The sequence below is a fragment of the Crocuta crocuta genome, unplaced genomic scaffold (genome assembly GCF_008692635.1).
Source record: "Crocuta crocuta isolate KB4526 unplaced genomic scaffold, BGI_CrCroc_1.0 scaffold25, whole genome shotgun sequence".
NCBI classification, from domain to species: domain Eukaryota; kingdom Metazoa; phylum Chordata; class Mammalia; order Carnivora; family Hyaenidae; genus Crocuta; species Crocuta crocuta.
The window spans coordinates 10,273,674-10,301,269 of record NW_027532015.1 but is presented as its reverse complement, the minus strand read 5'-3'; the positions used below and the strand labels follow the sequence as shown (position 1 = coordinate 10,301,269).

Below are 27,596 nucleotides of genomic sequence, written 5' to 3'. Positions count from 1 at the left end.
AGTACTACATTCTGCAACTAGAATAATCCATTTGATTAAATTCTGGCCAGTGAGATACAAGTAAACGTATTTTTAGGACTTCCAAGAAGGGTGGTGTTGAAAGAGACTGGATTTATCTAGGAAACAGCTTCAGAACATAGCCTTAATTCTTAGAGCTCTTGTACATATCTTAGAATATAAAGTGGCCTTGATGATGGATGTCTAGAAGGTTTCATAGATTAGTAGTATGAAGCTGGGTTTCTGATATCCACAAAGACTCCAGTCCAGCTTGGACTATATGTGGGTGAAAATTATAATTCTATCTTTTTGAAACCACTGCTATTTTGTGTTTTCTCCTATATGCAGATCAACCTATTTCAGTTCCTGTCCTAAATCTAACTGGGGATGGACTTCAAATAGACATCTGGCTCACCAAAAAAGAGGAATTCTTGGCTCCTGTGTCTTTGGATCAATTGTCCCTTTGTTGTGAGTTGAATTATGCCCCTCCCTCCCAAATTCATATATTGAAATACTTCAGAATGTTATCTTATTTGAGAATATGGTCTTTAGAGAAATAATTAAATTAAAATGAGGTCATTAGGGTGGGCTCTAATCCAATGATTAATGTCCTTTTAAAAATAATAAATTTGGAGATAGATATGAATAGAGAGAATACAAAAAGACACAGGGAGAACACAGTCATCTACAAGCCAAAGAGAAAGGCCTGGAAGAGATGTTCCCTCACAGCTATAACAAGGTACTAACCCTGTGACACCTGGACATCAGACTTATGGGCCTCCACACTGTGAAGCAATACATCTCTGTTGTTTACATCACCCAGCTTGTGTTACTTTGTTATAAGGTAGCCTTCCCAAATTAACACACCCTGGAATTCCAGAAGGACTTGTGGTTTACACTTCATCTTAAAATTGCCAACCGCTTCTCTTAGGCTTGGCAGTTTATTTCTTTGAATACAATTTACATTACCACATTATGACTTTTGCCCCAAACTCGCTTTCTTTTTAATATTTTAATTTTATTTAAATCCAAGTTAGCTAGTAGGTAGTGTAATCATGATTTCAGGAGTGAGAGTTTAGTGATTCATCACTTACATGTACCACCTGGTACTCATGCCAACAAATGCCCTCCTTAATATCCATCAACCATTTAATTCTTCTTCCCCCAGCAACCCTCAGTTTGTTCTCTGTATTTAAGAGTCTCTTATGGTTTGCCTCCCTCTCCTTTCATATTATTTTTCCTTCCATTCCCCTATGTTCATCTGTTTTGTTTCTTAAATTCCACATATGAGTGAAATAATATGATATGTATCTTTCTCTGCTGACTTATTTCACTTAGCATAATACACTCTAATTCCATCCACATTGTTGTAAATGGCAAGATTTCATTCTTTTTGATCACTGAGTAATATTTCATCGTGTATATATACCAGATCTTCTTTATCTGTTCATCAGTCAATGGGCATTTAGACTTTCCATTTTTGGCAATTGTTGATAGCATTGCTATAAACATTAGAGTGCAGGTGCCCCTTTGAATCAGCATTTTTATATCCTTTGGATAAATACTTAGTAGTGAAATTGCTGGTTCATAGGGTAGTTCTATTTTTAGTTTTTTGAGGAACCTCCATACTATTTTCCAGAGTGGCTGCACCAGTTTGCATTCCCACCAACAGTGCAAAAGTGTCCCCCTTTCTCCACATCCTTGCCAACATCTGTTGTTGCCAGAGTCGTTAATTTTAGCCATTCTGACAGATGTGAGATGGTATCTCATTGTGGTTTTGATTTGTATTTCCCTGATGATGAGTGATGTTGACCATCTTTTCATGTGTCTATTAGCCATCTGGATGTCTTCCTTGGAAAAGTGTTCATGGCTTTTGCCCATTTCTTCACTGGATTAGGATTTTGGGGCCTTGAGTTTGATAAGTTCGTTATAGATTTTGGATACTTACCCTTTATCCAATATTTCATTTGCAAATGCCTTCTCCCATTCTGTCAGTTGCCCTTTAGTTTTGGTGATTGCTTCCTTCACTGTGCAGAAGCTTTTTATTTTGATGAGGTCCCAATAGTCCATTTTTGCTTTTATTTCCCTTGCCTCCAGAAACATGTCTATTAAGACGTTTCTGTGGCCAAGGTCAAAGAGGTTGCTGCCTGTTTTCTCTTCTAGGATTTAGATGGTTTCCTGTCTTACATTTTTGTCTTCATCCATTTTGTGTATGGTGTGAGAAAGTGGTCCAGATTTATTCTTCTGCATGTCCCTGTCCAGTTTTCCCAACACCATTTGCTGAAGAGACTTTTTTCCATTAGATACTCTTTCCTGCCTTGTCAAAAATTAGTTGCCCATACATTTTTGGGTCCATTTCTGGGTTCTCTTTTCTGTTCCATTGATCTTTGTGTCTGTTTTTGTGCCATTACCATACTGTCCTGATGATTACAGCTTTGTAATACAGTGTGAAGTCTGGAATCATGATGCCTCCAGGTTTGATTTTTTTTTTTTTAACATTCCTTTGGTTATTTGTGGTCTTTACTGGTTCCATACAAATTTAAAATTGTTCTATTTCTATGAAGAACGCTGATAATATTTTGATAAAGATTGCACTGAATATATAGATTGCTTTGGTAGTATAGACATATTAATAATATTTGTTCTTCCAATTCATGAGCATAGAATGTCTTCCCTTTCTTTGTGGCTTCTTCAATTCCTTTAATAAGCTTTCTATAGTTGTCAGCAATATATCTTTTACCTCTTTGGTCAACTTTAGTCCTAGCTATTTTATGGCTTTTGGTGCAATTGTAAATGAAATCAATTCCTTGATTTCTCTTTCAGCCGCTTCATTATTGGTGTATAGAAATGCTACACATTTTTGTATATTAACTTTATATCTTGTGACTTTGCTGAATTTGTGTATCAATTCTAAGATTTTTTTGGTGTGGTTTTTTTGGGGGGTTTTCCATGTAGAGTATCATGTCATCTGCAAAGAATGAGTTTGACGTCTTCCTTTTTGATTTGAATGTGTTTTATTTCTTTTTGTTGTTTGATTGCAAAGGCTATGACTTTCAAACTCTCTTTTCCTAGATTTAGCCTTCTCTCATGGGCCAAGAATTATGTACAGTGTATGGGCTCACTGGACCACTAGATCCAATAAACCATGACCTTGAATAATTGTCTTATTTAGCACTATAAAGACAACACAATAATTGTCAATAAATTTTTTGATAGGTTGGCATTTTTTAAACTTTAAATTTAAAAAAAAATTTAATGTTTTTTAGATTTATTTTTGAGAGATAGAGACAGTGTGAGCAGGGAAGGGTCAGAGAGAGAGGGAGTTACAGAATCCGAAGGCAGGCTCCAGGCTATGAGCTAGCTGTCAGCACAGAGTTCAACGCACGGCTCAAACCCACTAACCATGAGATCATGACCTGAGCCGAAGCTGGACGCTTAACCGACTGAGCCACCCAAGCGCCCCGATAGGTTGGCATTTTAAAAACATATTTTAGAAATCAATCAAATAGTTTAGAAGTCACATTAGTACAAATATTATATTTTCTTATTTTTAAAATAAGACCAATAACACTGTTTCATATGTGGTGATATCAAAATGTTATATGCTCTTACAAAGTTTATGTTATTATATGGTAGTATAACTATCGCACAGTCTTACACCAAGTTACAGGTTACTATCTCTCTTTAAGTTTCTGATCTCTAGAGGGGCACCTGGGTGGCTCAGTTGGTTAAGTGTCTGACTTCCGCTCAGGTCATGATCTCATGGTTTGTGGGTTCGAGCCCTGCGTCGGGCTCTATGCTGACATCTAGCTCATAGCACGGAGCCTGCTTCGGATTCTGTGTCTCCCTCTCTCTCTGACCCTCCCCTACTCATGCTGCCTGCCTCTCTCTCTTTCTCCCAGAAATTAAAATAAAAACATTTTTAAAAGTTTTTGGTCTCTAGATAGTGACTGTCACATACAGAATGCTATGTAAATATCCCCAGGAACAAATTAAGCAAGAATTTTTTCTATAATTTTTCACACATTTTCTGTATGTTTATAGACAACTTGAAGACCATTGATGAATACATTTGCTCATACAACAAAATATATTGACTGATATTTAAATATAGAGTATTTGTTTTATAAATCTCTTGTTCCAATCATTTGATTCAGGGCTTATTTCAGCTAATGAGCACAGATATGATTGGTTTCATGCTGACAGACTGGCACTGATTATTTGCCAATGACAGTAAAATATTTTTGGTATTACCTCTTTGTTTTCATGCAAATCATTATAGATCCATTTACTGCCTACTAGCTATCAGCATTAATTAAAGTAGACCCTATGAGTAGTTTGCTGGGCTCCATAACAAAGTATCAGACTTAAACAACACAGACAATTCTTAAACAACAGAAAATTTTTTCTCATAATTCTAGAGGCTAACGTTTGAGATCAAGGTGTTGGCAGGATTTTTTTTTCTTCTGAAGCCTCTCTCCTTGTTTTATAGATGGCCTCTTTTCCCCATGTCTTCACATGGTCTTCTTATTTTGTGTGTTTGTGTTCTAGTTTCTTTTACTTACGAGGACATCAGTCATATTGGATTAGAGCCCACCCTAGTGGCCTTGTTTTAACTTAATAACCCCATAATAGACCATATCTATAAATACAGTTACGGTCTTAGTACGGGGGCTTAGGAACTCAACATCAGAACTTTTAGGGAACATGATGATTCAGTACAAAGTACCCTACATTCTTACTTAATTTGTTATGTCTGCTGCATATCCAATAGGACTAGTATATTAATATTCAACCAACCATGATGTTGTTATTGATAACAGACTGTTTTATTATGATTAAATTACTATACAAAATATATTAAATAACTATTTTGGCACATGACTAAGAGAACAAAGAGAAAAAGCAAGCCCTACAGTCAGTCACTCTGCTTTTCTGCCTGAAGACACTTCTCCATATTGCAGTGCAAGAAGCAGCAACCAAAGCAGAGTATTGAAGTATTACTGAGTTAAGGAGATAGAAATCATGATTCAGGAGGGTTGCATGGCTTTAAAATTAGGGGAGAGTGCAAGATAAGAGGGACTTACAAAAATGAAGAGTTCCATAAATTTGTACAGTATTTCTTTGAGTCTGTGTGGAATACTAAACTGCACAGGAATAGAGTGAGATGATGAATAATGAGCAAAGAATAACTACTAGACAGAATACAAAGGCACTAACCATAAATTAAACAGGACTGGCTGTTATATAACCAAATTCTAACCAGGCATGGTAGAAACTAGTTAACTATCCAGACGATACAATAGAGAGCCCAGAAATGTCATACTTGAATATTAAAGCTCTTCTTACAATTAAGCTGGGTGTGCACTAACTGCTCTTATAACAAATTAAAGTACTCTTATTAAAATTAAACTAATTTTATAATTAATCTAGATGTGTTATCACAAAGCTAGAACTGCCCACTAGAATAAATATGTATATGCTTCAAAGGAAGACAACAAAATCTAAACCTTCATCACAATGCCTAAGCATCCTATTAAAAATCACCATTTTTAGGTGTCCGACTTCAGCTCAGGTCATGATCTCACAGTTCGTGGGTTCGAGTGCCGCATCAGGCTCTGTGCTGACAACTAGCTCAGAGCCTGGAGCCTGTTTCAGATTCTGTATCTCCCTCTCTCTCTGACCCTCCCCTGTTCATGCTGTCTCTCTCTCTCTCTGAATAAATAAAACATTTAAAAAATATTAAAAATCACCATTTTTACACAGAGACAAGAAAATGTGATTCATGATCATGAGAAAACTTAGTAAATATAAGTCGAAGGAGAAATGACAGAGATGGTGATAGACAAGAATTTTAAAAGAGTTGTTGTGAATATATTTAAGTGCTTTTCTTTTAAGAATAAACCCAATGAGGGGAAAAACTATAAAAATAAATCCAATAAAAAGTCTAGATTGAAAAAACACAGTAGCCTGAAATATGTACACCAAACTAGAAGTTCTCAAACTTTTTGTAATGGGCCATATTATAAATATTTTAGGCTTTATGGGACATATTTTCTCTGTCACAACAACTAACTCTGCCATTATAGCACTAAAGCAACATCCATAGACCATATCAACAAAAAAGTGTGGCTGTGTTCCTGAAAAACTCTATTAAAAAACAAGGGGAGGAGGACTAGCTGGATTTGGTCTGAGGGACTTATTGTCAGCTCCTTCTCTAAACCACCCAAGCATAACTCCCAGGATACTTTTTTTTTTTTTAATAAGAAATTGGAGATATAAAGCAAGGACAGCATTTTGTGCCTATAGAAGGATTTTTCTTTGTGTAATGGTAGCTGAGCTTCATGTAGTTAAACACTTAGTCCAGGTACAATACTTGACTGGTCTCATACTTTTTATTATTCATTAAGAAAGTTTGAACTAAACCTCTTCTCACAAGAATTTAGGAGGTCATTGCATATCTTTGCTCCTGCTGCTGAGAAAAGAAAAAAAAATAGATAAAAATAAAACCTCATAAGTTAATATCATGAATGTTTTAGATGAACTAAAATTCCGCGGAGAGTGATGTGGAAAGCAAAGGCAGAAGGAAATGGCAGGAGTTATCAGCATTAACTATGGAACTTATTCTATCTAGGTTTACTAAAGGTCAAAAAAGCTTGTGTTGTCTCTATTGCAATTTGTTAGCAAAAACGTAACTTAAAATGATGGTTAATTCTGTTTCAAAGTTTTCATGGGTAATTATTAAGATAGCTTTCAAAATCTTTAGTAATCTGAAGCTTTAAAGCTTTACTTGCATGTTAATTGGTTATCACTTAGGCCCTTCATAAATAGGATGGGGTGCTAAAGCATTAATTACTGAACAAAGGTTTGTGCTTTTGACTTACTGCAGAGCAACTAAGGATATTTGGGTCCGATGGTAAAAATGCTTTGTGCTTTGTAACTCTGAGGTATCTTAACAAACTTCTCCAATATTTAAATTGTAAATGAATTTGACCAATTAGGCTTATTTGGTATGTTGAACTCTGGAAACACTGTCAAACAAATTTAAGCCATAGGCTACATTTGGGTAAATGCCATAATTATAGATTATAGATGAAATTCCTAAAGTTTTAATATGTTTTGGTAATAAGGTCATCACTTAACATTCCAATTTTTAAGTGTTATGTGCCACAGAAATAACTGGATTTCCTTGCCAGCTATATTGTAACCTCTCATCAGATCTTTTTTTTTTTTTAATGTTTTATTTCTTTCTGAGAGAGAGAGACAGCATGAGCAGGGGAGGGTCAGAGAGAGAGGGAGACAAAGAATCTGAAACAGGCTCCAGGCTCTGAGCTAGGTGTCAGTCCAGAGCCCAACACAGGGCTCGAACCACGAGATCATGACCTGAGCCCAAGTCAGACACTTAACTGACTGTGTTACATTTTTAAGTCTTTTTGTGAGTTTTGTGACTCCTGTTTTAAAATATTGCTGGTTCTCTAATGTTTGCTCTTCCAGATTGAGGAAACTTCTCAAGATAGCCATGAGATACAGTAATAGGATAAAGTATTCCTCCATGCACAAATTAGAATGTTTAACTTTTCTCTCTACTTGTACCCTATGAAATTCAAAAATTCTCTATGACTGTTCATTCTCCCTTGGCAGTTACAGTGATTTGCATAAGCTCAATGAGAATTTCTCCTTGTAACAAGACACCATTGATACCATTGGTTATTTTAACAAGACTTGGACTGGAGTGTCATATTTCAGACACATGCATAAACTCAGATATGACTATATAGCTTTTTTTTCAATTTTTATTTATTTTTAAGAAACAGAGAGACAGAGTACAAGCAGAGGAGGCACAGAGAGGGAGGAGACACAGAATCCAAAGCAAGCTCTGGGCTCTATAGAGTCTGACATGGGGCTTGAACTCACGAGCCATGAGATGATGACTATAGCCAATGTTGTACACTTAACCAACTTGGCCACCCAGGTGCCCCAATCATACAGCTTTAAGGAACTAAGATTGACTTTATGAAGCATGAAGCCAATAAACCCCATTGGTAATGTGGGACTGACACCATGCTTATAGAGTTCCCAGCAGCCTTACCAGGTGAGTAAAGAATGTAACTTCCTGGAAGGCACAGGAACCTCATGACTCTTAGGGAACTTTATGAAGAGAAATTCTCCCAAATCAACAGGTATTGCAAGTATTTCGGATGGCAAGTACTTGGCTTGGCTTCTGGCGTGGAGAGGCTACTAACCGCTCAATCTAGAGATTCCTTATAAAAAGTTCCAGCAAGGCAAATTTTAAAGGATCTCTATGATCAATCACTAGTCTTACCAAGTTTATGTAAAAAATTAGGCTGAGCAGATTTAAAAGACTCTTATATTGATAATGCAGATGACAATTGGTTTACTGATGGCAGGAGTTTCTTGGAGAAGGGGATAAGGAGTCTGCATATGCTACAGTCAGACAGTCTAACAGAGACTACTGAAGCCAAAGCTCTTCCGGCAAACATGTGTGCCCAAAAAGCAAAATTAACAGCACTTACTCTTGCTTTACAATTGGCAAAGGGCCTCTGAATCAATATCGATACTGACTCTAAAAATGCCTTCCTAGTCCTACATGTGCGTGGGATAATCTGAAAGGAGAATGGGTTATTATCAAGTCATAACTCTCCCATTAAATATGGATCTTAAATAATAGCCCTCTTAGAGAGTGTATATGAACCCAAGGAGGTTGGACAGATCCAGAGAATCTAAAGGAAATAACCTAGGAGACCATGCAGATAAGTAAGCTGCATGAAGCCAGCAAATATTGAGCCTCATAACAGTTTTATCACCAATAAAAGATATATTCCCAGTCTATTCAGAGCAAGAAACCTAAGTAACCCAGGAATGGGAATTCTCAAAAAAAAAAAAAAAAAATGCACAGCACTGGTTTATAAATGATAGAGAAATAATCTTTATACCCAAAGCCAACTAATACAGGTATATATCAGGCTACTCATTTGGGTAAAAAGGCCCTGGAACAATTGGATAAAACAGATATGATGGAATTAATTTAACCACTACCATAAAACAGGTCTGTCGATCACGTGCTATTTGTGCACAAGCAAATCCAGAGGGGGGTATTCACCTCCCGCCTCTTTAAAGCCAATCCAAAGGCAAGGAACTTATCCAGGGAAGGACCTACAATTAGATGGTATACAAATATCATCATGCAAAAGGTATAAGTACTTATTGGTTTATGTAGACACCTTTACTGGATGGATAGAGGCCTTCCCTTGTAAGACAAAAAGCCCACAGAAGTGACAAAAACTTTACTAAGGGAAATTGTCCCTAGATTTGAACTCCCTTGGTCCCTACAAAGTGACAATAGACCATCTTTTATTGAACAAAACACAACAATTAGCCTAATCCTTAAAAATTAATTACTATTAATATTTAGCCTGGTATACCCAATACTCTGGAAAGGACGAAAAGCTAACCATACCTTAAAGCAACATCTTACCATACTAAGCATTGAAGCTCATGAAAACTGGGTTACTCTTTTACCAGTAGGACTTCTCAGAATGAGAATTTCCCCCCAAAAAACAAATAAGGTTACGTCCTTTTGAGTTACCATATGGAAATACTTTTCTCACTGTAGACCTATCAATACATGGAGACTATAATGCTGTTAAATTATTCTCTTGAGGCCAGGCTAATTCATGAATCTCTAAATGAACATGCAAACCTATCCTTCCTAAATTTGGTCTGACAGCTACTAGAAATCCACCCCAAAGAAACCCAGGAGACACTGTTTATTTAAAGGATTGGAAGTCTAATACAGCAGGAGATGTAACTCCAAAATGGAAGGACCCTTACCAAATCATATTACATACTCCCACTGCAGTAAAGTCAAAGGGGCATTCCTCATGGACTCACATATCAAAAATTAAACCTGTAACTTCCTCATACAGGAATCTAGTATGCCAGTTCGTATACTTTCTTATTCCTATGAACCAGTTGAAGACCCCAAATTTCTCTTCAAATGACCAGAAAGAACTGGAGGAAAATTATTGAATGTTTTTTATTTAGGCTTCTCTTCTTCTCATTATTAACCTTATTTTGTTGTCTTTTGCTGTGTCTCCCTGCCTGGTGCCAAGACTCCTTCACTGCCATAATTTCTAGCTGACAGGTGATCCTTTCTACTGAAGGAAGTTCATATGTGCTGTCTACCATGGACCAGCTGCTTCTGCCTTTGGTATTCTTCTATATAAGTACCCCAACTGACCAATGTTGACTCATAGGTAGGGACATCTCTAGGCCTCTATACAGCAGGAAGAAGTTACAAAGGAGAAGACCTTCTACCCTCAGCACACTTAAAGATTTAAAGGTCAAAATTGTTTAGGGGGAATGATGTACAAAGGAAACAAAGGAAGAAGGAAATGGCAGGTAAAATGCAATTTCTCTATAACCTGCAGCCCATTGACAAATATTTGAGGCTGGCAGAGTAAGCCTCAACTTTTCTCCAGGAACTCCCTACTGTCTTCTGTTGATGCTTTGCTAGAGGGAGAAACAACCTTAGCTTGACAATAGTCAGGCATCCATTCTCCTGTCTTTTTTTAGCATATGAAAATCCCTTTGGAAACTTCCCCTTGACTTTACTTCTCCCAACTCCCAAGTATATAACAAGTCTCTTTTCAGGATCCCAGGGAAGCTCTTTCTGCCCATGGGTCCTGTCCCCATGATCTAACAAAATCACTTTTTTGCACCAAAGAGGTCTCCATGAGTTCTTTCTTAGCCGTCAGCTCCGAACCCCCCCTTTTCACCCCCAAAATCTCATCAAAGAGGGGCACCTGGGTGGCTCAGTTAGTTGCCTGACTTCAGTTCAGGTCATGATCTTGTGGTTAGTGAGTTCCAGCCCCACACGGGGCTTGCTGCTGTCAGCCTGTCAGCATAGAGCCTGCTTCAGATCTTGTGTCCCCCTCATGTTGCCCCTCCCCACTAGCGCACTCTCAAAAAATAAACATTAAAAAATAAATAAAATTCTATGGAGAGAAGACCACTTCTAAGATGAATTATGTAGAAATAAAGAAAAGGCAAACAAATGAGAACAGAGATTATTTACTCAGAGCTTGCTAGAGGAAGGGAATCAGCCACTATCACAGCACTTGGCAGAGACTCAAAGGCAGGGGAGTGGAAAAGCTTTATGGTGGAAAAAAAAAGCTTTATGATGGGGAAGGTTTAAATTATACTTTCATTGGGGGGTTGTTAGTAGAGGGAAGCTGTAGGCAGGCTAACTAGAAATGGAGCATCCTATGTGACTGTTTTGGGGAGCATATCTGGTTTGTCCAATTGGTTCTGATCTGGGAGTGAGCATAAAACTTATGGAAGCTAGTAGTCCCTGTCCAGGTTCTGACTGTTCTGGCCTGACTACTGCAGAAATTTTAATTTGACTTTCCGGATTGTTGGCTGCAGAATTTGCAGGTCAGATGTCTGCTTTCACATATGGTCTTGCCATTGTCCATTTGTATATTCATCACTCAAGTCAAACTATCTCCAAACATTTCGTTTGCAAATCCTGAGCACTAGTTAAAGATGGGGGTAAATTTATCCTAAGAGTCCTTGTGAAAGAGAAGCCAACAATTTATAGCAGCTGTGCATGATGGAGTAACACATTTTAACCTGATGGGTTTCAACCCCATGACTAAACTTCCTCATGATATAACTGCTAACTAGCTATTTTACAGAAAGTGAGCAGCTGAATATTTAATTTGCAAGTCTCTAAAAGAAAGAATAAAATACCCTGCAGTATTGCCTGCCTGTTTTAGAAAAATAAAAGACCTGCTGGAGAAAGTGCATCTTAAGTATAGTACTGTTGTCTGCCTTAGGTATTTGCCTGTTTATGAAGCTGTATGGTACCTTCAGCAGCAGGTAGCTGAAGAGCTAGGCAGGGTATCTCTGAACTCTCAAATTCAGACTGCAAAGAGAGAAAACTATGAGGGTCTTAATCTTATGCTTTAGAAAACTTAGAAGGCCACATCTGTAAATAAAGATGAAACAAAAGAAGACTAAATCTTCTCAAAGCTGTAATCAAACAAAACCAAGATCAATCTTTGAATGGACTGTGAAGACAAATAATTGCCTTAGTAGCCTTATACTGAAAAAAAAAAAAAGAAAAGAAAAGAAAAAAATAGAAGGGGAAAATACAAATATATGAAAACCTAATTTTTACAAAATGCCTAGAATGTATCACTAATGTTCATGAACTTACAAGTTGGTAAACATACAAAAAGTGAGTGTATATAACAATCAAGAGAACAAAGAGACAATGGCAACAAACCCAGGAATGATCCAGATAGTGATTTTATATAAATTATATGTGAATTGCATATACTATGAGTTATGCATCAAGTATTTTAAAGCATATTTTAGGATATTTGAAGTTTTTAAAGAACCTAGTTACATTAAAAATTATATGTAAGTATGTACAAATAACCAAGTAAACCTAAAGTTGGAAAGTGAAATGTTAACGTATCATACGATAAAACTGAGTGCACACGCAGAGAAATAAATATCAACAATAGAAAAATAGCTTACTGGAACAAAATAGGCTACAGATGGACTCATGCATACATAGAAATTTAATATAGGATAAATTTGGCAGCATCAATCAATGGTGAAATGAAATATGGTCCATAGATACTAGATAGAGTGACTCACCATATGGGGAAAGTGAAAAGTCATTATTCAATCTCATAGAAAAGAGAGTCCCAAAGAGATTAAAGAAAACATGCCAAGATAAAATTTCAAAGATTGTAATGATTCAAAGATTATAAAAGTAAATGAAGGAGCCTACATTTGTGACAAAGGGGTAAGAGTGATGACGAATACTTATCACAGAAAATTTAAAAAAAAAAAAAACAACTAACAAAAATGACTACTGAGATACTTCTAAATAGGTTTCTCTTCAAGGAAGAATACCAAAATTAACATACATGGAAAACTGGGAAAAGCATTCTGGTTTGCTCTAAATCAGAAAGGAAATAATACTTACAATATAAAAGGAATGTACGCAAAAATTCTGTAAACCAGATAGAAAAATGGAAAAGGATATGAATCTGCAAAAAAAAAGAAAGAAAACAAAAGAAATGAACAAGAAAGAAACCAGAGATACAACAGATAGGATCAACTAACTCAAAAGTTATTCTTTGAAAGAAACTGATAATATTAACAAAAATCTGGAAAATTAAGAAAATGAAAAAGAAGGCACAATAACAGAAATTTTTAAAAAAATACTAATTCTATAGATATTAAAAATTACTAAAAAATACTATGAATAATGTCATCAAATTATTTAGCATTGAGATCAAATAAATTCTGTGAATATAAAATTTCTAAAAGCTGAAGTTAGAAAAAAAAGTCCTATGTAACCGTTCCACAAGAATATACAAAAATAAATAAATCAATATTTTAAAATGTTCTTATACAGATTAACAGCAATCTCAAATAGTTTTACTTGTAAATGTTATCAAACTCTAAAGGAACAAACAATTCTATTCTTGTTAATTTTTTTCGACAATGAAAAAAAGGGAAACAGTTAACAGCTAATTTAATAATATAACATTAAAACCTGCTACATCAGCATGAAAAAAGAAATTACTATCTCATCTTACTCATAAACAAGGATACAAAATCCTAAACAAATATTTATTAGCCAAATTCAGGAATATATTTATAAAATACAACTTATCATCAAGGAGAATTTACTCCAGGAATAAAAGATAGACTAAAAAACAGAAACAATTAATACAACTCACCTTATTAGAGAAAAATAAAATTAGTATTCTGAAATATATACATACAATCATGATAAAAATTTGAATCGATCGACATTTCCTAACGTAAGATTTTAACCAATGATTACATCAGACATTGTACAAGGATAAAATAATGATTTCAGACAAGATCAAGAATGAAGCAAATATAATCACAATTAAGTTATTTACAGATAATATAAATGTCTAGAAAAGTCAAAAGCAACTATAGCTAACATAAAATTCAGTAAGTTTACTAAGGTTGTAAATAAAATACTATTTTAAAAATCGATTACATTTTTATAAACCAATAAGATAAAATATAACTTCATAGTATGTACCATTAACAATAGCATTTAAACTATAAAATAATCATAAATAATTCCAACAAAAGTTGTTACAGAACATTAAGTAAAAAGTTTGTTTATAGCATGATAAAGTTTAAAGATTTTTAAATAACTAACTATATAGAGTGATGGATTGCAAAGATGGCAATTTTTACTGAATAGGGCTACAAAATAAATGTAATTCTAGTGCTAATTTCAAAAAAAATTTCAATAAAAAAGTTTGTGGAATCTAGACAAACTGATCTAAATTGTATAGGGAAAGGCACTCTTAAAAATGGCATATAGCCTTATTAATAACCAGAACATAATAGGAGGCTCCAAAATATGTCTGCACATTCACAGACACACACACACATTTGAAACTGGTAGAAAAACAAATTTAATTTGCTTCCTCACCATATATTAAAAAACTTAAGAGATTTAATGTAAATGCAAAAGTATAAACTGCAAAATCCAAAGCTAAAGATTCTTTAGTAGTAAATATAGGAGTAAGTCTCATTAGTAGTAAAGAATTTCTGAACCAATATAGAAAAATTACTAAACACAAAGGGAAATATGAATAAATACAGTAAAGCACATTAAAAACAAGTACATTAAAATATTTATTCATCACATTTCACTAGGGCAGTTGGAAAGGTAGGTTGAAATGACATTTGTATAAACCTGGATATTACAGTCATTTGGTATAACAACTCTGAATTTCCAAGGATTGATTATTTTTTCTCTTTTTTTTTTTAACAGTTATTTATTTTTGAGAGACAGATCATGAGTGGGAAGGGATAAAAAGAGAAGGAGACACAGAAGCTTAAGCAGGCTCTAGGCTCTGAGCTGTCAGCATTGAGCCCGATGTGGGGCTTGAACCCACAAACCGTGAGATCATGAATTGAGCTGAAGTCAGACACTTAACCGACTGAGTCACCCAGGCACCTGGATATTTAAAGGATTATTTTAAAAGAATTTTTACTTTTAAGTCAAGTTCAAGTCTCTTCGCCAAAGTGGATTTATAACATTATTTTTTTAATTTTAGAACCTGTCTCACCCTTCACAGCTTTTCAAAACCACTACCTTCACTATGAAGCTCCATGAATTTTCCCAATTCATATTTGGGCTTCTACAGAATTTTTATTTTTCTATCAAAGACATCATGGAAAAGATAAAAAAAAATTTGAAAGCTTTTTCTATATCTTCTCCAATGCTGTTTGCACTCAATTTATTGACCACTACTTTCAAGTTACTTGTATACAACTTTTGGGTCACGATTTTCATCAGCTTCTGGATTTTTCAGACCTATGGTCCTGAATTTACGTCTTCCGAGTCTGATTGTTTTTTTTTAAATTTTTTTGGTTTCATTTATTTTTGAGACAGAGAGAGACAGAGCATGAGTGGTGGGGTAGGGCAGAGAGAGAGGGAGACACAGAATCTGAAACAGGTTCCAGGCTCTGAGCTATCAGCACACAACCCAATGCCGGGCTCAAACCCACAAACTGTGTGATCATGACCTGAGCCAAAGTTGGACGCTCAACCAACTGAGCCACCCAGTCACCCCTGTTTTGTTTTTTTTTTTTTTTTAGTAAAACCAGCACAGGCTAGAAGAACCAAATGACCACCAGAATTCTTGACTTCAACATGAACTTCAATCACAGCCTGCCTTTTTTTTTCTTTTTATCTTTTTTTTAAAATCACAAAGCACAAAAGTACAATCCATTCCATGGAAGTTGATCTGGTAGATTTGCCCAGATAATCTGTAGTAACTGGCATGAATTTTCTGTTTTAAAAAATTTTTTTTAATGTTTTATTTATTTCTGAGGGAGAGGGCAAGAGAGACAGCGACAGCAGGGGAGGGTCAGAGGGAGAGGGAGACACAGAATCTGAAGCAGGCTCCAGGCTCTGAGCTGTGAGCACAGAGCCCGATGCAGGGCTCGAACCCACGAACTGGGAGATCATGACCTGAGTCAAAGTGGGACACTTAACCAACTGACCCACCCAGGCGTTCCTGGCATTAATTTTCTAAGTGTAACTTCATCATTCTGCAAATCAGCAAGTCTCACTTCAAAACCACTACCCTTGATGCACTCAATATACCCTTCAGGTGCAATTTTGCTTCCTTGAATTCTTCAGATTAGCATTTTTCCAGCCCTACATATATTGAACATAGCTGTTGCGTTCACATTGTATCAATGTGTTTTTAAAAAATGGGTCAACTACTTTCTTCTTGGCTCTCTTTTTGCTGCCTTTTGTAAGATGCTAGTTGTTGCCAATCATCATGGTGCAGCTCTGGGAGCCAAAGCCTTAGACCTTTATTTTATTTTGCAACTTTTATAGGCAATGCAAAGTTCCCAACCCTAGTCCTTAATCACAGAAACAGTAAACTACTTAGATTTTTTAGAGCCTTTGTGTATGTTTGTACAAAGAATTAAAGAACTATTATTCCACATCATTTCCTTGTAACTCCCTTTTTTTTTTTTTTTTAATGAAAAGCTATTTAGGGCATATGTCTTAAGGAAATGACAAAGATTATGGAAAGAAGATACTATAGTGTGACTGTGCAGTGCCCCTGCAAAAAATTCATACATTAAAATCCTGATACTGAATGTGATGGTATGAGGAGTTACATAGGTCATAAAGATGTGGTCCTCATGAAGGGATTAGTGCTCTTATAAAGAGAGACCCTACAGAGTTAGTTCACTCGTGACCCAGAAAAGGGTCTTTACCCAACCATGTTGGCACTGTGATCTCAGACTTCCAGCCTCAAGAACTATAAGAAATAATTTATGCAGTATTTTGTTGTAGTAGACAGAATAAGACACACAGCTTACTTAAGCATTATGTTATTTGAACGGTACTAAGATGATTTTTCAATATAGTTTTGTGAGTAAATATTTCCACTCTCCTTATATCAAATAAAAACCAATCTGGTTCTTTAAACTTAAGTCATTAGCTTAATATGTACTTTAGACTCATTCTTTGATTTTGCCTCACCCAATTATCAGCATAAGGGTTTTTTTAGGTGTGTAAACATCCTTTGGAGTATAAGAATATTTTAAATGGTGAGCTGCTATCATTTATTTTACAGTTACTATTGCCAGTCATTTTAATACAATAATTAGGACTCATAAATTGGTCACAACCTTGGAAACCATCCTGTACAAATCAGTATAATCTACCAGTTTCTTGGTTGTCATAGAAACTGATCATAGCAAGCATGTTTAATGCAGTACACATTTATGCATAAATTAATAACTCACTAAAGTTTAAAAATGAGTCTAATCAAGATCATTTTTACAACTTTTATCATTGCTCTCAATTTTACCTAATGTGACATTCCTTTTTAAACATGAGCCAAACAAACAAACAAACAAACAAAAAAAAAAATATATATATATATATAAATATAATACTGAACTAAATAGATAAAGGATATACCTTTAGAGCTAATATTCAGTAGTTTTCTCATAAGGGAAGGATTCTGTCACTTCAGATGAAATAATGTATTGATATGACTTGTCCTAGCATTTGAAATGCCCTTACTTCCAATGTATTTAGCTGCTCCCATCATTGCCTTACTGTACTAATTTGGGGAATAAAAAGTCTTACAAAATCAAGCATTGGGATGCAGTGAACTGCATCATCTTAAGGATTTAAAATGCAATTTCTGAGGAATAAAAAGGATACAATTGGAGCCTTGAAACAAGTAAGCAGAGTTTTCTGTGCAAATATTAAGATCCAGCCAATGAAATAGTTTTGTCATTCAAAGGTTTCATCCATAAACCATTAGGTTAAAATTATGTCATTCTTTTACATAAAATGAAGTTCTACAAATCCCTTCATTGTTTAAATAAGTAGCACCAAAACATAAAAACAAAATCCAAAGAGAGCATCCCTATCTCAAAAGAGAATATTACTAAGTCTAATATAAACCCTAAGGTATGTTTACATTAAAGAAAATCATTAAGGAAAGAAGTTAAAAGAAATAGAAATACTATAAGAATATCTGTGTAAAACATACAATTATATATACACATATATGTATAAGTATATAAGCATATATAAGAATATACATTCATATAATTGTATGTACACATAAAAAGAGAGAGAGAAATGTAACTATGTATCATGTACCCATTTGGTTTCAATGAATAAAAATTCATGACCAATGTTGTTTTATCTTTATCCCCACTAATTAACCCAATCTCACATTATTTAAAGAACTAAATTAATTTATTAAATTCTTCTGTATATGTATGTGTTTCAAACACGCTTTCAGAAACAAGGTGATAATTACATCAACTGCCTTAAAGTTAGTTCCTAATTATCACCAAATATCCAATGAGTTTTCAGACTTCTTCAGTTACCTCGTAAGAGTTTTGCAGTGGATTTATTGGGATCAGGATACAATTGAGATCTATGCAATTGAATTAGCCAGTGCTTCTCTTGGATTTTTCTTTTTCTCCTTTTAATTTGTTTCTTCCCCCAGGAATTTTGGGAAAATAGGTTATTTGTCCTAGTTTCACATAATCTAAATTTTCCTCATTACCTTTCTATGGTGTCTTTTAACATGTTTTTCCACCTTATTATTCTCTGTGAATCAACAGTTAGATCTACAGATTCAGCTTTTAATTCTCCTTTTAATTTAAAAAGGAATTTTATATAGTAGAAGCAGAGCACTTGCATCAGAAGTCCATAATGGCTGGTTGTTGACATTGTTCTATTAGAAGCCATTGATGACAATTACCTATATACATTAATGACATCAGGGTTACAAAATGGTGGTATACTAATGCTAATACGCTTATTAATTTATTGGTTGAGATATTTTTATAAAATAAACTTTCCCTCATGAAATGTTTGGTTACCACAAAATACAGTTTCTATAAAAAAAATGGGAATTTAAATACTTTTTTAACAGCTTTCAGAATAATAATCTATTTTTCTAGCATCTTCCAGAACTTCAGTAAGATTGTATGTTTATGTATATACACTAATATTTAAACCACAACCATTATTTCTCTTTTATGCTCAACTCATATATTAATAATATCTTATTTATCTGTAGAGTCATTTGAGAACTTAAAAGATACTTATTTACAAATACAGTCTAGGTGATTTTCTGGTACCTCACAAGAAAGATCATGTGGCTTTTCCTGGACAACAAACTATTATGTAGAGCTGAACATTAAGAGTTTTAGAAATGATTTTATATGACTTGAATTTTATTGTATCAAGTAGTGTTTTCTAATATATCTTATTGTAATTATATAAAATTCTGTGTTGCAAAATATGAGACCTGAAAGGGAAAATGATGTGGTGTGAGAAGGCTGCCTGAATGCATATTATAAAGACATAAGGTATCTGATATATATATGTGTGTGTGTGTATATATATACTTACATATATAATAAGTGTATTATACACACATATAATACATAAATTATATTACATAAACTATATTATGTATTATATATGGATATATATGGATTAGAATATATATCATAATACAATCTTTGAAATTCTTTTACATTGAAAAATATATATTACAAACACATAAAGTAACACAGTTTATCTTTATTATTTAACATCATTAAGTTCGTATTTTAAAGAACCAGGGAGTTGTTATTTGTTTGTTTTATATTTTCCCCTTGTATAATAGTTAGTTTAAAAACTTCAGAATTCAAAATTATTAAAAATTCTCACGGCCATTCTAACAATGATTTCTTTCTTAATAGCCAGGGTTAACAAATCATTTAACAATAAATGGAAAATGATGAACTAAATACGAACAATAGGTTTATGATTTAACTATAGCTAAATACTCAATAACTGCAAGAAATTTTAACACTATAGTTGTTTATTTCTGTTGTCATATTAATTTAAGGTATTTTCATAATTTTCTGTAACATAAAGAAATAAGCATACATCAGATTAGAATATAACCTCTGCTGCTTTGAAATCAAACAGATTGGCTACGTGATTTTAGGGTCATCATAATGTTTTCAAAATCTACATAGCAACAATAACATTTTTGGAATTTTTTTAAAGCTTAAAATTTGCAACTTAATATAAATACAAATAAGAAATGAAATTTATAGGCTCTTTAAGAGCTTAATAATAAGGAGTACTATGCAGTACTCCTAGAGAATGTCTTATTAACAAAATTTTAATATAATTATTATGCCCTTATGAATATACACATCACCATATGTATATGGGATATAACATTTTTTTGCCTTAAATTGATCATAGAATGTACCGTATTTAGCAATGCATTGTATCTATCAAATCATTCTCTCAGTCCATTTATTCACAAGTGCAGGGAGATCAATACTGAGACATGATGAACTAACCACAAAAGAACAGATGTTTGTATTCCACACTGTACTTATTAACGTCTTGAGAAAAACTTTCAGGCTTTATAAGCTATCATCTATTTAATATACTTCCAAAGTAATTAGATGTGAAGTAAGTACTAACCGATTATATTTTTATTCAAATTAAAGGTTTATTTTTTTGATGTTATCTTCACGTAGAATCCCAAAATAATCTATGCCAAATTATCTAACATAAGTGGAAAATAAAACTCAACAGAAATTCTGAAAAAATTAAAAATGGTGTATCATATGGCCACAGGTACCAAGCAAATTGCTGATTATATATAAAAGGAATGTATAATTTATCATTTAATATGGTATAGTTTGAGAGTGAACAGGGGTACTAATGATTATGCTGAAAAATGTATGCAAAATAAGTCTGGCTATAGCAGGACTTACCGGTTACACTGAAATAAGTAAAACATATTGGTCCCTACCTCCTTAGAACTTATTAAGGTCTGATAGCTATTTTATACATAAACAAACATAAATTCTCAAATTATTTAAGAGATGAATAGGCATAGTTGTAAGGAAACTAGGTATGGTACTAACAAGATTTTAACACCAACCTTGCCACCCATATCAGTAGTATTATTGGCAATCATATTTACAATTAAAACCTTTGTCTTATTACATATATTTAGCCTTCCTCTGCTATTGCAATTTTTTTCCACCAGATGGTAGCCAATAAAAGCAGGAAACACAGTGATTAACAAAGTTAAAAGAAACAAGATTAAATTGAAACAAAACTCAAATAGAGAATTAGATTCTGGCTAGAGAGATAGTTACGCATGTAAAAATTCTATATGTCAAGTAAATTAAAAATAAGATTTTTAAACGTCCTTTTTCAAAACAAATATTGCTCCAATATTGAATCTGTACAAATTCTTTAGAGTTAACTTGGATTTCTAGGCCTCTCAGACTGTTAAATAATATGCACAGGAAAATACTAAATTTAATCACTGGAGTCAATGTTCAATTTTTTCATAGGTCATTCACAAACATGAATATATACTTTATTAAAAATTATTTCTGGGAAGAAATGTTTATTTTTTTTTATTTCCAGTATAGTTAGTATACGCTGTTATATTAGGTTCAAGTGTGGACAATATAGTGATTCAACAATTCTATGCATTACTCGGTGCTCATCATAAGTGTGCTCTTAGTCCCCTTCACCTATTTCACCCATCCGGTTCCACTTACATCTCCTCTGGTAACCATCTGTTTGTCCTCTAAGAATACAAGCACTTTAAATATTCCTCAACACTTTGTTTATGTAAAAGAAACATTGTGATGTTCTAAAATATAATTTTAGAATTACATTTTCTGATAGTTCTTTTAAAAAATGCACTTATCCTTTGTATCTGGCAAAAGTCAGATATGTGGTATTATTTCTTCTGTGTGGGATTGTCTCCTCTAGCCTTGTTAGTCTTGGTTTGTACATGAAGTATTCATTATTTGCAAAAACCAATTATCATCCCTGTCTGGATACATTAAGATTTTTTTTCTACAAGTCTTTTCCTCTCTATCACATTTTAAGCAACAGTTTACATGAATTATTCATAGTTCCCATATTGCAGGCAAGTTTTTTTTATTAAATTTGATCATAATAATAGTTATTACCCCAGTCATGGCAGTTTTATGAGTCGTCTTCAATGCCATTACCTGGAAAGATTTCAATCAAGAAATATAAAAGATGCAAATCAATTTCCATAATAAAATTAAACTGTACCATCTACTCCTTCATTCCAGCAATAGAGCTGATTGACAGCCTCTTCCTGATAGCTGGAGCAGATAACATTCAGATAAAGAAATGGAGAATGGCAGATTATTTGCTCTTAAGAATTTCAGTGGCTTTTTCTTCATTGTTAATATTTGATGTTTGCTAATCTCACTGGAACATAATATTTAACTCAGGGTCTGTGCACAAATTTGCTTTCAAGCAGAGTATTTTCCTCCCTAATACTAGCTGATTTTCTCACGTAGTTGTGCTTATAACAGAAGAAACAGTTTTGAGTGCTATGATACTGTTTTCCTCCTAATGACAATGTTACCTTATTCTGTACAACAAAAATACTACTTTGGGGAAGAAAGAGTGACTAATTCGGTTCCAGGTATCAATTTTTTAACTAAAAAGATCATATTTTTATGGGGAAAATTTTCTCCTTAGAAATATATATGTATATATATATCAGCTCCTGCTTTCACACAATGAGAGGTGTTAAGCTGGACTGTAAATTTGCAGATTTAGATCAGAAATTTTTATGATGAGAGGTCATGACAGCTGAGAGCAGAAAAATCATTATGAATATATGCATTATATACCCTGGTTTAGAAGAGAGGGTCTGAAGCCCTATCGCTACCCTTACTTCTTCCTCAAACCACTGAGTGACTAGACAGGTGATGGGAATAGCACTCCCCTAATCCCACTCCTCCTAAAATGTATCACAGGATTTGAGTAAAATATGAGATAGCAACAATGATCTTTTATTAGAAAGGCTCTTCAACATTCTTTAAGGAAACGGGACCAGAGATCTTACAATCTAATTCTTTCTTGTTCTCTCAACAAACAGTTCTCTCTCACCATTAATAATTAGCATTGGCTTAACATCTAACATGTCTTCAGCTTAGTCTTTACTTTTTTCAGAACTTCTTTCATAAATACATCCTTATTGTAAGATAGTGTTAAAAGTTAAGTAATAGAAACAAATTATTTTTTTAGTGAAGCAACACAGAAAATGTAAAGCCCAGGTAGCAGCAGTAGGAATAATCAGAAGTTCTAATCACACCAGCCCTACTTGTCTTCCATGCATTAATTTAAACTTTACTTCCTATCTGATAAAAGATAGGAAGATTGTCCATATATTAGTACTTATCACTGTAAATAGTTCTTCATTAATTGTTTATGTCTATACAATACCATAACTACCTTCCAGCCACAAATATTGGATATATATCCTATGTCTAGAACAATGACCAGTATATGCTTACTGATTTGAATAATCGACTGATGGATATACTAGTTGCAGACGTAAGCAGCTTCCATAATTGATATATGTATTCCAGAAAGATCTCTTTTAATCAATAAACAATTTTTCCTCTTCTGCCATATACAAGACGTAATGTTCATTTCTGCAATGTATGGTGTGTTCACATTTATGCTGTTCATTCTCTGGTTTAATAAATGTCATTAATGGTCTCATTCATAAAGCCATGAAATTAATTTGAATTTAATTATTATATCTTATGTTTACAGAATAAAAGTATATTTTCCAAAAAATGACTAACATGACATACACATAAGATTTACATATAAATAATTTGAATATAAAATTCTATACACTTAAAACTCACTAAAAATAATCTTAATAGCAAATTTAAATAACTAAATTTCCTGTGATGCCTGCATGGCTCAGTCTCTTGATTTCAGCTCCAGTCATGATCTCATGGTTCATGAGATGGATTCCCACATGGGGTTCTGCACTGACAGCATAGAGCCTGCTTAGGATTCTCTCTCCCTCTCTCTCTCTCACTCTCTCTCAAAATAAATAAGTAAACTTAAAAAACTGAATTTCTTTCAAAGTTGTGAAATGTGAGTGACAAAATTAGATGTCATATTCCTAGTATATAAAGAAAATAAAGAATCAAAATAAATTATGACATTTGTATTACTCATGAAGTAGAGCCACTAGATAGGTGACTGAGTTCAGAGACAATTCAGCTGTAAGGAGATTTTTCCTATGAATACTGTCCTTAAAGGAATCCAAATAATAATAACAAAGATAATAATAAGTGTTACTACAAAGTTATAGTGATTAACAAATGTGGTACTAGCATAAGGATAGACAAATAGATTCATGAAAAATACTTTAAAGTCTAGAAAAAATAAACCTTACATTCATGTCCAATTAAATTTTGACAAAATGCCAAGATAATTCAATAGTGAAAAAATAGTCTTTTCAACAAATGGTGTTCAGACAACACAATATCCACATGCAAAAGACCTCATCCTGTAACACACATCATATATGAAAATTAACTTAATATACATCATAAACCTAAAGTAAGAGGTAAACTATAAAATTCTTAGAGGAAAATAGGAATAAGTCTCAATGACCTTGGATTCAATAGGCAATAATTCAATAGGCAATAATTTCTTATATATGAAATATATAATTCAATAGGCAATAATTCAACAGGCAATAATTTCTTATATAGGAAACCAAAAATCTGAAGCAATAAAAGGAAAAGGAAAAAAGGTGAATTAGACTTCATCACATTTAGAAACATTTGTGAACACAATAAATTGAAAAATGGGGGAAAATATTTCCCACTTGTATCTATGATAAGGGATGTGCTTCCAGAATAAAGAAATCTTACAACTCAACAGTAACCAGACAAATAACCTAATTAAAATGGGAATGGATAAACAGTCAGTCTTTTTTGCAAAAGAAAGTACACAGTAGGCCAGTGAGCAAAGGAAAGATGTTCAATATCATTAGATATTAGAGAAATGTAAATCAAAACCACAATGGATACCATTTCACACTCACTAGAATGGTTATAATAAAAAAAGATAAGCAGTAACTAGTGTTAGTAAAAACCTGGGAAAATTGGAACCCTCATATATTCATGGTGGGAATGTAAAACGGTGTAGCGCCTCTGGGAAACAGCTTGACAGTTCTGCATAGAGTTAAACATAGAGTGACTATATGACGAGAAATGCCATTGGTATATATTATCCAAGAGATTAGAAAACATTCCCATAAAAATATGAAAACTCACAGCAGCATTCTTTTTTTTAAACGTTTATTTTTGAGACAGAGAGAGGCAGAGCATGAGCTGGGGAGGGGCAGAGAGAGAGGGAGACACAGAATCTGAAACAGGCTCCAGGCTCTGAGCTGTCAGCACAGAGCCCGACACGGGGCTCAAACCCACGGACCACGAGATCATGACCTGAGCCAAAGTCAGACACTTAACCGACTAAGCCACTCAGGCGCCCCAGCAGCACTCTTCATAACAGCAGAAATATGAAGCAATTTAAACATCTATCAACTAATGAATGGATGCATAAAATATATCCATACAATGGAATACTATTCAGCAATGACAAGCAATAAAGACTTTTACATGCTATAGCACAGATGAATCTGATATCATTATGTGAATTTAAAAAGTCAGTGAAAAATGACCATATATTGTAAGATTGTATTTATAGGAAAAATCCAAGAAAAACAAAGAGCAAATGGAACAAAAGAAAACAGCAAGCACCGTGATAGATTTTAATCCAACCATATCAAAAAAATATCACTGATGTAAAGATGTCACTTACAAGACTGAGACTGTCAGACCAAATTATATGCTGTCTAAAGAACCTCACTCTAAATATCAAAATACAGATAGGTTAATATTATTTTTTTTAATCTGAATACATGAGTAATTTATTTGTATTTAAAATTGCTATCATAACCAGTAGCTTCAGCCCCATATAGTTTTTTCTTTTATCTTATATATTAGTTTGCTTGTAGTTTATCATTCCATTATTATTTTTTTCTTGAAAACTCATCTTACCAGTAGGATTATGTTTTACAGTGTTTTGTGTGTATAAAAAATAGGATGGGACATTTGTGGTTAGTTATGAGTTTGTTTAGACTGATGTTTTTTTGTTTTATCATAGAGTTGACTGTAGTTTATTCCTTGAAAATGGAAGTTTATGCTTATTAATAAACAAATATTAAAAATACACATTTAGGGGCACCTGGGTGGCTTAGTCGGTTAAGCGTCTGACTTTCGCTTAGGTCATGATCTTGCGGTTCGTGGGTTCGAGCCCCGTGTCGGGCTCTGTGCTGACTGCCAGCTCAGAGCCTGGAGCCTTTTTCAGAGTCTGTGACTCCCTCTCTCTCTGACCCTCCCTGCTCACACTGTCTCTCTCCTAGAAATAAATAAAACATAAAAAAAAAATACACATTTAAACACATAACAATCCCAGATCTTAAATTTTTTTAAATTTAGACACATGCACTAAATTATGTTTCTACAAAATGGTATCATCCCAATGTTTTAGTGGGATCAAAAAAATTAAAATACACACCCTGGGTCACATTTGTTTCTTTCTTGTTTTTTTTTTTTTTTCAAATTTGTATATTTTAGTTCAAAAGGACAGAGGATAATATTAACCAGTACTATAGAGGGCCTAATTTGAGATGTTACATTTTAGGACCTCTTTATATCAATTTGTTGTTACTCTCAGGTTTTTTGTGTTTTTAAAAATTTTTTTAATTGCTTTCTTCTTTCCTCAGAAATCTGAGAGTGATCCAACTCCTTCATTATCTGCAAAGTGCATTTCAAAGCTTCCTCTCCCTTGTAGCAACAAGGACAGAGTACTCAAAATATGAAGATTTTTGAATTACTATCCTAAATGTAAGTCATTATAAGCAATTTATTCTATTATGTATCATTGAGTAGCTTTAATATAAAAAAATAATCCTTATAACCATTATCAGCTAACACTATTACTACAGGCAATAGACAAAACATTTACTCACATTGTTTGTTTTAATATGTTTTATATCTTAAGAAAGATATTTACTCACAAAACATTTACTCACAATGTTTGTTTTAATATGTTTTATATCTTAAGAAAGATATTCAGAAATAAATAAAAATTTTTAAAAATGGAAATTGAATCCTCTTCTGCTTATTGTTAGAATTTTTGTTTTGTTTTAAAACAAGCTCTGTTACTGAAAATTTCTGATAGATAGTAAAATAAGCTCCTAAATTTTCCCTTTACCTGACATTTCTGTGAGGATGTTTCTAAATGAGAAATAAAATGAACTACAAATAAACAATAGCTATTTTCTAGACCAATCCGGTTTTGAAAATCTCTAATAGTTGATGTACCCTTTGTGTCTGTTCATCTTGAAAATTCACCTTAGTTTACTCTATGTATTTCACTTTCCCAGATACAAAAAGAGCCTCTGATGGTCCGTTCAATACCTGCTATTTGATGGAGTGATTAGCTAGCATTGAAGAAACATCTTGTGTCTGGCTGTTTTATTGAAAATGTTTTTCCTTTTTCTATGGGCAAAAATAAGTTAAAA

The 27,596-nt window shown here is 33.6% G+C and overlaps 1 long non-coding RNA gene across 1 annotated transcript; it reads left to right on the top strand.

Moving 5' to 3' along the window:
* The first annotated feature begins 350 nt into the window (after positions 1–350).
* Positions 351–27,596, top strand: LOC144241420 (uncharacterized). The gene is made up of 3 exons (XR_013338071.1): positions 351–465; positions 26,796–26,916; positions 27,459–27,596. It is a non-coding gene; the product is annotated as an uncharacterized LOC144241420 (long non-coding RNA).